Source organism: Ambystoma mexicanum, chromosome 4q (assembly GCF_040938575.1).
Source record: "Ambystoma mexicanum isolate Mex_15411 chromosome 4q, UKY_AmexF1_1, whole genome shotgun sequence".
Taxonomy (NCBI): Eukaryota; Metazoa; Chordata; class Amphibia; order Caudata; family Ambystomatidae; genus Ambystoma; species Ambystoma mexicanum.
Window position 1 is genome coordinate 526,801,495 of NC_090928.1, and position 12,219 is coordinate 526,813,713.

Genomic DNA, 12,219 nt, shown 5'->3' on the forward strand with positions numbered 1-12,219 from the left:
TAGCCGATTAAACCTGTGTGGAAAAAAGTCTTATTTGTGTTTTCTCCACTTTATTTTATAGTAAGATGATACATACTTTTTCTTTTACAGTGAATACATTAAGGTGTGGTATTGCCCCATTACACATCATCCAGACATGCATTCATATATTGCATGTTAACAATCAAAATATTGCAAATATTGTAAAGAGACTTTCAATTTCTATTTTTTTGGTCAAAAAGCATTAAAATTTTAGTTGTTTTCGCCCAACGTGGGGCTCGCACCCACGACCGTGAGATTAAGAGTCTCATGCTCTACCGACTGAGCTAGCCGGGCTCCTTTGGATGCCTATAGTTTTCTTCCCTATCCCTGCACTGCCGCTTTCCACAGATAGGATGCTGTGTAATCATAGGCTCTGGTGGAGTTTGGAAAGAAAATACACATCAGCCAGAGGCAGAAATAGTCTAAGAAAGTATCAAACACAATTACCAGTCAATATCAGAACGCATTGAAGAATATCAGGAAATAGCCGATTAAACCTGTGTGGAAAAAAGTCTTATTTGTGTTTTCTCCACTTTATTTTATAGTAAGATGATACATACTTTTTCTTTTACAGTGAATACATTAAGGTGTGGTATTGCCCCATTACACATCATCCAGACATGCATTCATATATTGCATGTTAACAATGAAAATATTGCAAATATTGTAAAGAGACTTTCAATTTCTATTTTTTTGGTCAAAAAGCACGAAAACTTTAGTTGTTTTCGCCCAACGTTTTCTTCCCTATCCCTGCACTGCCGCTTTCCTCAGATAGGATGTATTTTTTTGGTCAAAAAGCACTACAATTTTAGTTGTTTTCGCCCAACGTGGGGCTCGAACCCACGACCCTGAGATTAAGAGTCTCATGCTCTACCGACTGAGCTAGCCGGGCTCCTTTGGATGCCTATAGTTTTCTTCCCTATCCCTGCACTGCCGCTTTCCACAGATAGGATGCTGTGTAATCATAGGCTCTGGTGGAGTTTGGAAAGAAAATACACATCAGCCAGAGGCAGAAATAGTCTAAGAAAGTATCAAACACAATTACCAGTCAATATCAGAACGCATTGAAGAATATCAGGAAATAGCCGATTAAACCTGTGTGGAAAAAAGTCTTATTTGTGTTTTCTCCACTTTATTTTATAGTAAGATGATACATACTTTTTCTTCTACAGTGAATACATTAAGGTGTGGTATTGCCCCATTACACATCATCCAGACATGCATTCATATATTGCATGTTAACAATGAAAATATTGCAAATATTGTAAAGAGACTTTCAATTTCTATTTTTTTGGTCAAAAAGCACTAAAATTTTAGTTGTTTTCGCCCAACGTGGGGCTCAAACCCACGACCCTGAGATTAAGAGTCTCATGCTCTACCGACTGAGCTAGCCGGGCTCCTTTGGATGCCTATAGTTTTCTTCCCTATCCCTGCACTGCCGTTTTCCACAGATAGGATGCTGTGTAATCATAGGCTCTGGTGGAGTTTGGAAAGAAAATACACATCAGCCAGAGGCAGAAATAGTCTAAGAAAGTATCAAACACAATTACCAGTCAATATCCGAACGCATTGAAGAATATCAGGAAATAGCCGATTAAACCTGTGTGGAAAAAAGTCTTATTTGTGTTTTCTCCACTTTATTTTATAGTAAGATGATACATACTTTTTCTTTTACAGTGAATACATTAAGGTGTGGTATTGCCCCATTACACATCATCCAGACATGCATTCATATATTGCATGTTAACAATGAAAATATTGCAAATATTGTAAAGAGACTTTCAATTTCTATTTTTTTGGTCAAAAAGCACGAAAATTTTAGTTGTTTTCGCCCAACCTTTTCTTCCCTATCCCTGCACTGCCGCTTTCCACAGATAGGATGTATTTTTTTGGTCAAAAAGCACTACAATTTTAGTTGTTTTTGCCCAACGTGGGGCTCGAGCCCACGACCCTGAGATTAAGAGTCTCATGCTCTACCGACTGAGCTAGCCGGGCTCCTTTGGATGCTTATAGTTTTCTTCCCTATCCCTGCACTGCCGTTTTCCACAGATAGGATGTATTTTTTTGGTCAAAAAGCACTATAATTTTAGTTGTTTTCGCCCAACGTGGGGCTCGAACCCACGACCCTGAGATTAAGAGTCTCATGCTCTACCGACTAAGCTAGCCGGGCTCCTTTGGATGCCTATAGTTTTCTTCCCTATCCCTGCACTGCCGTTTTCCACAGATAGGATGTATTTTTTTGGTCAAAAAGCAGTACAATTTTAGTTGTTTTCGCCCAACGTGGGGCTCGAACCCACGACCCTGAGATTAAGAGTCTCATGCTCTACCGACTGAGCTAGCCGGGCTCCTTTGGATGCCTATAGTTTTCTTCCCTATCCCTGCACTGCCGCTTTCCACAGATAGGATGCTGTGTAATCATAGGCTCTGGTGGAGTTTGGAAAGAAAATACACATCAGCCAGAGGCAGAAATAGTCTAAGAAAGTATCAAACACAATTACCAGTCAATATCCGAACGCATTGAAGAATATCAGGAAATAGCCGATTAAACCTGTGTGGAAAAAAGTCTTATTTGTGTTTTCTCCACTTTATTTTATAGTAAGATGATACATACTTTTTCTTTTACAGTGAATACATTAAGGTGTGGTATTGCCCCATTACACATCATCCAGACATGCATTCATATATTGCATGTTAACAATCAAAATATTGCAAATATTGTAAAGAGACTTTCAATTTCTATTTTTTTGGTCAAAAAGCATTAAAATTTTAGTTGTTTTCGCCCAACGTGGGGCTCGCACCCACGACCGTGAGATTAAGAGTCTCATGCTCTACCGACTGAGCTAGCCGGGCTCCTTTGGATGCCTATAGTTTTCTTCCCTATCCCTGCACTGCCGCTTTCCACAGATAGGATGCTGTGTAATCATAGGCTCTGGTGGAGTTTGGAAAGAAAATACACATCAGCCAGAGGCAGAAATAGTCTAAGAAAGTATCAAACACAATTACCAGTCAATATCAGAACGCATTGAAGAATATCAGGAAATAGCCGATTAAACCTGTGTGGAAAAAAGTCTTATTTGTGTTTTCTCCACTTTATTTTATAGTAAGATGATACATACTTTTTCTTTTACAGTGAATACATTAAGGTGTGGTATTGCCCCATTACACATCATCCAGACATGCATTCATATATTGCATGTTAACAATGAAAATATTGCAAATATTGTAAAGAGACTTTCAATTTCTATTTTTTTGGTCAAAAAGCACGAAAACTTTAGTTGTTTTCGCCCAACGTTTTCTTCCCTATCCCTGCACTGCCGCTTTCCACAGATAGGATGTATTTTTTTGGTCAAAAAGCACTACAATTTTAGTTGTTTTCGCCCAACGTGGGGCTCGAACCCACGACCCTGAGATTAAGAGTCTCATGCTCTACCGACTGAGCTAGCCGGGCTCCTTTGGATGCCTATAGTTTTCTTCCCTATCCCTGCACTGCCGCTTTCCACAGATAGGATGCTGTGTAATCATAGGCTCTGGTGGAGTTTGGAAAGAAAATACACATCAGCCAGAGGCAGAAATAGTCTAAGAAAGTATCAAACACAATTACCAGTCAATATCAGAACGCATTGAAGAATATCAGGAAATAGCCGATTAAACCTGTGTGGAAAAAAGTCTTATTTGTGTTTTCTCCACTTTATTTTATAGTAAGATGATACATACTTTTTCTTCTACAGTGAATACATTAAGGTGTGGTATTGCCCCATTACACATCATCCAGACATGCATTCATATATTGCATGTTAACAATGAAAATATTGCAAATATTGTAAAGAGACTTTCAATTTCTATTTTTTTGGTCAAAAAGCACTAAAATTTTAGTTGTTTTCGCCCAACGTGGGGCTCAAACCCACGACCCTGAGATTAAGAGTCTCATGCTCTACCGACTGAGCTAGCCGGGCTCCTTTGGATGCCTATAGTTTTCTTCCCTATCCCTGCACTGCCGTTTTCCACAGATAGGATGCTGTGTAATCATAGGCTCTGGTGGAGTTTGGAAAGAAAATACACATCAGCCAGAGGCAGAAATAGTCTAAGAAAGTATCAAACACAATTACCAGTCAATATCCGAACGCATTGAAGAATATCAGGAAATAGCCGATTAAACCTGTGTGGAAAAAAGTCTTATTTGTGTTTTCTCCACTTTATTTTATAGTAAGATGATACATACTTTTTCTTTTACAGTGAATACATTAAGGTGTGGTATTGCCCCATTACACATCATCCAGACATGCATTCATATATTGCATGTTAACAATGAAAATATTGCAAATATTGTAAAGAGACTTTCAATTTCTATTTTTTTGGTCAAAAAGCACGAAAATTTTAGTTGTTTTCGCCCAACGTGGGGCTTGAACCCACCACCCTGAGATTAAGAGTCTCATGCTCTACCGACTGAGCTAGCCGGGCTCTTTTGGATGCCTATAGTTTTCTTCCCTATCCCTGCACTGCCGCTTTCCACAGATAGGATGCTGTGTAATCATAGGCTCTGGTGGAGTTTGGAAAGAAAATACACATCAGCCAGAGGCAGAAATAGTCTAAGAAAGTATCAAACACAATTACCAGTCAATATCAGAACGCATTGAAGAATATCAGGAAATAGCCGATTAAACATGTGTGGAAAAAAGTCTTATTTGTGTTTTCTCCACTTTATTTTATAGTAAGATGATACATACTTTTTCTTTTACAGTGAATACATTAAGGTGTGGTATTGCCCCATTACACATCATCCAGACATGCATTCATATATTGCATGTTAACAATGAAAATATTGCAAATATTGTAAAGAGACTTTCAATTTCTATTTTTTGGTCAAAAAGCACTAAAATTTTAGTTGTTTTTGCCCAACGTGGGGCTCAAACCCACGACCCTGAGATTAAGAGTCTCATGCTCTACCGACTGAGCTAGCCGGGCTCCTTTGGATGCCTATAGTTTTCTTCCCTATCCCTGCCGTTTTCCACAGATAGGATGTATTTTTTTGGTCAAAAAGTCCTACAATTTTAGTTGTTTTCGCCCAACGTGGGGCTCGAACCCACAACCCTGAGATTAAGAGTCTCATGCTCTACCGACTGAGCTAGCCGGGCTCCTTTGGATGCCTATAGTTTTCTTCCCTATCCCTGCACTGCCGTTTTCCACAGATAGGATGCATTTTTTTGGTCAAAAAGTCCTACAATTTTAGTTGTTTTCGCCCAACGTGGGGCTCGAACCCACAACCCTGAGATTAAGAGTCTCATGCTCTACCGACTGAGCTAGCCGGGCTCCTTTGGATACCTATAGTTTTCTTCCCTATCCCTGCACTGCCGTTTTCCACAGATAGGATGCTGTGTAATCATAGGCTCTGGTGGAGTTTGGAAAGAAAATACACATCAGCCAGAGGCAGAAATAGTCTAAGAAAGTATCAAACACAATTACCAGTCAATATCAGAACGCATTGAAGAATATCAGGAAGTAGCTGATTAAACCTGTGTGGAAAAAAGTCTTATTTGTGCTTTCTCCACTTTATTTTATAGTAAGATGATACATACTTTTTCTTTTACAGTGAATACATTAAGGTGTGGTATTGCCCCATTACACATCATCCAGACATGCATTCATATATTGCATGTTAACAATCAAAATATTGCAAATATTGTAAAGAGAATTTCAATTTCTATTTTTTTGGTCAAAAAGCATTAAAATTTTAGTTGTTTTCGCCCAACGTGGGGCTCGCACCCACGACCCTGAGATTAAGATTCTCATGCTCTACCGACTGAGCTAGCTGGGCTCCTTTGGATACCTATAGTTTTCTTCCCTATCCCTGCACTGCCGTTTTCCACAGATAGGATGCTGTGTAATCATAGGCTCTGGTGGAGTTTGGAAAGAAAATACACATCAGCCAGAGGCAGAAATAGTCTAAGAAAGTATCAAACACAATTACCAGTCAATATCAGAACGCATTGAAGAATATCAGGAAATAGCTGATTAAACCTGTGTGGAAAAAAGTCTTATTTGTGTTTTCTCCACTTTATTTTATAGTAAGATGATACATACTTTTTCTTTTACAGTGAATACATTAAGGTGTGGTATTGCCCCATTACACATCATCCAGACATGCATTCATATATTGCAAGTTAACAATCAAAATATTGCAAATATTGTAAAGAGACTTTCAATTTCTATTTTTTTGGTCAAAAAGCATTAAAATTTTAGTTGTTTTCGCCCAACGTGGGGCTCGCACCCACGACCCTGAGATTAAGAGTCTCATGCTCTACCGACTGAGCTAGCCGGGCTTCTTTGGATGCCTATAGTTTTCTTCCCTATCCCTGCACTGCCGTTTTCCACAGATAGGATGCTGTGTAATCATAGGCTCTGGTGGAGTTTGGAAAGAAAATACACATCAGCCAGAGGCAGAAATAGTCTAAGAAAGTATCAAACACAATTACCAGTCAATATCAGAACGCATTGAAGAATATCAGGAAATAGCCGATTAAACCTGTGTGGAAAAAAGTCTTATTTGAGTTTTCTCCACTTTATTTTATAGTAAGATGATACATACTTTTTCTTTTACAGTGAATACATTAAGGTGTGGTATTGCCCCATTACACATCATCCAGACATGCATTCATATATTGCATGTTAACAATCAAAATATTGCAAATATTGTAAAGAGACTTTCAATTTCTATTTTTTTGGTCAAAAAGCACTAAAATTTTAGTTGTTTTCGCCCAACGTGGGTTTCGCACCCACGACTCTGAGATTAAGAGTCTCATGCTCTACTGACTGAGCTAGCCGGGCTCCTTTGGATGCCTATAGTTTTCTTCCCTATCCCTGCACTGCCGCTTTCCACAGATAGGATGCTGTGTAATCATAGGCTCTGGTGGAGTTTGGAAAGAAAATACACATCAGCCAGAGGCAGAAATAGTCTAAGAAAGTATCAAACACAATTACCAGTCAATATCTGAACGCATTGAAGAATATCAGGAAATAGCCGATTAAACCTGTGTGGAAAAAAGTCTTATTTGTGTTTTCTCCACTTTATTTTATAGTAAGATGATAAATACTTTTTCTTTTACAGTGAATACATTAAGGTGTGGTATTGCCCCATTACACATCATCCAGACATGCATTCATATATTGCATGTTAACAATGAAAATATTGCAAATATTGTAAAGAGACTTTCAATTTCTATTTTTTTGGTCAAAAAGCACGAAAATTTTAGTTGTTTTCGCCCAACCTTTTCTTCCCTATCCCTGCACTGCCGCTTTCCACAGATAGGATGTATTTTTTTGGTCAAAAAGCACTACAATTTTAGTTGTTTTCGCCCAACGTGGGGCTCGAACCCACGACCCTGAGATTAAGAGTCTCATGCTCTACCGACTGAGCTAGCCGGGCTCCTTTGGATGCTTATAGTTTTCTTCCCTATCCCTGCACTGCCGTTTTCCACAGATAGGAAGTATTTTTTTGGTCAAAAAGCACTATAATTTTAGTTGTTTTCGCCCAACGTGGGGCTCGAACCCACGACCCTGAGATTAAGAGTCTCATGCTCTACCGACTAAGCTAGCCGGGCTCCTTTGGATGCCTATAGTTTTCTTCCCTATCCCTGCACTGCCGTTTTCCACAGATAGGATGTATTTTTTTGGTCAAAAAGCAGTACAATTTTAGTTGTTTTCGCCCAACGTGGGGCTCGAACCCACGACCCTGAGATTAAGAGTCTCATGCTCTACCGACTGAGCTAGCCGGGCTCCTTTGGATGCCTATAGTTTTCTTCCCTATCCCTGCACTGCCGCTTTCCACAGATAGGATGCTGTGTAATCATAGGCTCTGGTGGAGTTTGGAAAGAAAATACACATCAGCCAGAGGCAGAAATAGTCTAAGAAAGTATCAAACACAATTACCAGTCAATATCTGAACGCATTGAAGAATATCAGGAAATAGCTGATTAAACCTGTGTGGAAAAAAGTCTTATTTGTGTTTTCTCCACTTTATTTTATAGTAAGATGATACATACTTTTTCTTTTACAGTGAATACATTAAGGTGTGGTATTGCCCCATTACACATCATCCAGACATGCATTCATATATTGCAAGTTAACAATCAAAATATTGCAAATATTGTAAAGAGACTTTCAATTTCTATTTTTTTGGTCAAAAAGCATTAAAATTTTAGTTGTTTTCGCCCAACGTGGGGCTCGCACCCACGACCCTGAGATTAAGAGTCTCATGCTCTACCGACTGAGCTAGCCGGGCTTCTTTGGATGCCTATAGTTTTCTTCCCTATCCCTGCACTGCCGTTTTCCACAGATAGGATGCTGTGTAATCATAGGCTCTGGTGGAGTTTGGAAAGAAAATACACATCAGCCAGAGGCAGAAATAGTCTAAGAAAGTATCAAACACAATTACCAGTCAATATCAGAACGCATTGAAGAATATCAGGAAATAGCCGATTAAACCTGTGTGGAAAAAAGTCTTATTTGAGTTTTCTCCACTTTATTTTATAGTAAGATGATACATACTTTTTCTTTTACAGTGAATACATTAAGGTGTGGTATTGCCCCATTACACATCATCCAGACATGCATTCATATATTGCATGTTAACAATCAAAATATTGCAAATATTGTAAAGAGACTTTCAATTTCTATTTTTTTGGTCAAAAAGCACTAAAATTTTAGTTGTTTTCGCCCAACGTGGGTTTCGCACCCACGACTCTGAGATTAAGAGTCTCATGCTCTACCGACTGAGCTAGCCGGGCTCCTTTGGATGCCTATAGTTTTCTTCCCTATCCCTGCACTGCCGCTTTCCACAGATAGGATGCTGTGTAATCATAGGCTCTGGTGGAGTTTGGAAAGAAAATACACATCAGCCAGAGGCAGAAATAGTCTAAGAAAGTATCAAACACAATTACCAGTCAATATCTGAACGCATTGAAGAATATCAGGAAATAGCCGATTAAACCTGTGTGGAAAAAAGTCTTATTTGTGTTTTCTCCACTTTATTTTATAGTAAGATGATACATACTTTTTCTTTTACAGTGAATACATTAAGGTGTGGTATTGCCCCATTACACATCATCCAGACATGCATTCATATATTGCATGTTAACAATGAAAATATTGCAAATATTGTAAAGAGACTTTCAATTTCTATTTTTTTGGTCAAAAAGCACGAAAATTTTAGTTGTTTTCGCCCAACCTTTTCTTCCCTATCCCTGCACTGCCGCTTTCCACAGATAGGATGTATTTTTTTGGTCAAAAAGCACTACAATTTTAGTTGTTTTCGCCCAACGTGGGGCTCGAACCCACGACCCTGAGATTAAGAGTCTCATGCTCTACCGACTAAGCTAGCCGGGCTCCTTTGGATGCCTATAGTTTTCTTCCCTATCCCTGCACTGCCGTTTTCCACAGATAGGATGTATTTTTTTGGTCAAAAAGCAGTACAATTTTAGTTGTTTTCGCCCAACGTGGGGCTCGAACCCACGACCCTGAGATTAATAGTCTCATGCTCTACCGACTGAGCTAGCCGGGCTCCTTTGGATGCCTATAGTTTTCTTCCCTATCCCTGCACTGCCGCTTTCCACAGATAGGATGCTGTGTAATCATAGGCTCTGGTGGAGTTTGGAAAGAAAATACACATCAGCCAGAGGCAGAAATAGTCTAAGAAAGTATCAAACACAATTACCAGTCAATATCAGAACGCATTGAAGAATATCAGGAAATAGCCGATTAAACCTGTGTGGAAAAAAGTCTTATTTGTGTTTTCTCCACTTTATTTTATAGTAAGATGATACATACTTTTTCTTTTACAGTGAATACATTAAGGTGTGGTATTGCCCCATTACACATCATCCAGACATGCATTCATATATTGCATGTTAACAATCAAAATATTGCAAATATTGTAAAGAGACTTTCAATTTCTATTTTTTTGGTCAAAAAGCATTAAAATTTTAGTTGTTTTCGCCCAACGTGGGGCTCGCACCCACGACCGTGAGATTAAGAGTCTCATGCTCTACCGACTGAGCTAGCCGGGCTCCTTTGGATGCCTATAGTTTTCTTCCCTATCCCTGCACTGCCGCTTTCCACAGATAGGATGCTGTGTAATCATAGGCTCTGGTGGAGTTTGGAAAGAAAATACACATCAGCCAGAGGCAGAAATAGTCTAAGAAAGTATCAAACACAATTACCAGTCAATATCAGAACGCATTGAAGAATATCAGGAAATAGCCGATTAAACCTGTGTGGAAAAAAGTCTTATTTGTGTTTTCTCCACTTTATTTTATAGTAAGATGATACATACTTTTTCTTCTACAGTGAATACATTAAGGTGTGGTATTGCCCCATTACACATCATCCAGACATGCATTCATATATTGCATGTTAACAATGAAAATATTGCAAATATTGTAAAGAGACTTTCAATTTCTATTTTTTTGGTCAAAAAGCACTAAAATTTTAGTTGTTTTCGCCCAACGTGGGGCTCAAACCCACGACCCTGAGATTAAGAGTCTCATGCTCTACCGACTGAGCTAGCCGGGCTCCTTTGGATGCCTATAGTTTTCTTCCCTATCCCTGCACTGCCGTTTTCCACAGATAGGATGCTGTGTAATCATAGGCTCTGGTGGAGTTTGGAAAGAAAATACACATCAGCCAGAGGCAGAAATAGTCTAAGAAAGTATCAAACACAATTACCAGTCAATATCCGAACGCATTGAAGAATATCAGGAAATAGCCGATTAAACCTGTGTGGAAAAAAGTCTTATTTGTGTTTTCTCCACTTTATTTTATAGTAAGATGATACATACTTTTTCTTTTACAGTGAATACATTAAGGTGTGGTATTGCCCCATTACACATCATCCAGACATGCATTCATATATTGCATGTTAACAATGAAAATATTGCAAATATTGTAAAGAGACTTTCAATTTCTATTTTTTTGGTCAAAAAGCACTAAAATTTTAGTTGTTTTCGCCCAACGTGGGGCTCGAACCCACGACCCTGAGATTAAGAGTCTCATGCTCTACCGACTGAGCTAGCCGGGCTCTTTTGGATGCCTATAGTTTTCTTCCCTATCCCTGCACTGCCGTTTTCCACAGATAGGATGCTGTGTAATCATAGGCTCTGGTGGAGTTTGGAAAGAAAATACACATCAGCCAGAGGCAGAAATAGTCTAAGAAAGTATCAAACACAATTACCAGTCAATATCAGAACGCATTGAAGAATATCAGGAAATAGCCGATTAAACCTGTGTGGAAAAAAGTCTTATTTGTGTTTTCTCCACTTTATTTTATAGTAAGATGATACATACTTTTTCTTCTACAGTGAATACATTAAGGTGTGGTATTGCCCCATTACACATCATCCAGACATGCATTCATATATTGCATGTTAACAATGAAAATATTGCAAATATTGTAAAGAGACTTTCAATTTCTATTTTTTTGGTCAAAAAGCACTAATATTTTAGTTGTTTTCGCCCAACGTGGGGCTCAAACCCACGACCCTGAGATTAAGAGTCTCAGGCTCTACCGACTGAGCTAGCCGGGCTCCTTTGGATGCCTATAGTTTTCTTCCCTATCCCTGCACTGCCGTTTTCCACAGATAGGATGCTGTGTAATCATAGGCTCTGGTGGAGTTTGGAAAGAAAATACACATCAGCCAGAGGCAGAAATAGTCTAAGAAAGTATCAAACACAATTACCAGTTAATATCTGAACGCATTGAAGAATATCAGGAAATAGCCGATTAAACCTGTGTGGAAAAAAGTCTTATTTGTGTTTTCTCCACTTTATTTTATAGTAAGATGATACATACTTTTTCTTTTACAGTGAATACATTAAGGTGTGGTATTGCCCCATTACACATCATCCAGACATGCATTCATATATTGCATGTTAACAATGAAAATATTGCAAATATTGTAAAGAGACTTTCAATTTCTATTTTTTTGGTCAAAAAGCACGAAAATTTTAGTTGTTTTCGCCCAACGTTTTCTTCCCTATCCCTGCACTGCCGCTTTCCACAGATAGGATGTATTTTTTTGGTCAAAAAGCACTACAATTTTAGTTGTTTTCGCCCAACGTGGGGCTCGAACCCACGACCCTGAGATTAAGAGTCTCATGCTCTACCGACTGAGCTAGCCGGGCTCCTTTGGATGTCTATAGTTTTCTTCC

General features: G+C 38.8%; 8 non-coding genes across 8 annotated transcripts; all 8 read right to left on the minus strand.

Moving 5' to 3' along the window:
• Positions 1–840: 840 nt before the first annotated feature.
• On the minus strand, positions 841–913 carry TRNAK-CUU (transfer RNA lysine (anticodon CUU)). The gene has a single exon. It is a non-coding gene; the product is annotated as a tRNA-Lys (tRNA).
• A 1,380-nt stretch (positions 914–2,293) lies between these two features.
• TRNAK-CUU (transfer RNA lysine (anticodon CUU)) lies at positions 2,294–2,366 on the minus strand. Its single transcript has one exon. It is a non-coding gene; the product is annotated as a tRNA-Lys (tRNA).
• A 1,030-nt stretch (positions 2,367–3,396) lies between these two features.
• Positions 3,397–3,469, minus strand: TRNAK-CUU (transfer RNA lysine (anticodon CUU)). The gene has a single exon. It is a non-coding gene; the product is annotated as a tRNA-Lys (tRNA).
• A 3,899-nt stretch (positions 3,470–7,368) lies between these two features.
• Positions 7,369–7,441, minus strand: TRNAK-CUU (transfer RNA lysine (anticodon CUU)). The gene has a single exon. It is a non-coding gene; the product is annotated as a tRNA-Lys (tRNA).
• A 277-nt stretch (positions 7,442–7,718) lies between these two features.
• Positions 7,719–7,791, minus strand: TRNAK-CUU (transfer RNA lysine (anticodon CUU)). The gene has a single exon. It is a non-coding gene; the product is annotated as a tRNA-Lys (tRNA).
• Positions 7,792–9,501: 1,710 nt separating this feature from the next.
• TRNAN-AUU (transfer RNA asparagine (anticodon AUU)) lies at positions 9,502–9,574 on the minus strand. The gene has a single exon. It is a non-coding gene; the product is annotated as a tRNA-Asn (tRNA).
• A 1,442-nt stretch (positions 9,575–11,016) lies between these two features.
• Positions 11,017–11,089, minus strand: TRNAK-CUU (transfer RNA lysine (anticodon CUU)). Its single transcript has one exon. It is a non-coding gene; the product is annotated as a tRNA-Lys (tRNA).
• Positions 11,090–12,119: 1,030 nt separating this feature from the next.
• TRNAK-CUU (transfer RNA lysine (anticodon CUU)) lies at positions 12,120–12,192 on the minus strand. The gene has a single exon. It is a non-coding gene; the product is annotated as a tRNA-Lys (tRNA).
• Positions 12,193–12,219: the final 27 nt, after the last annotated feature.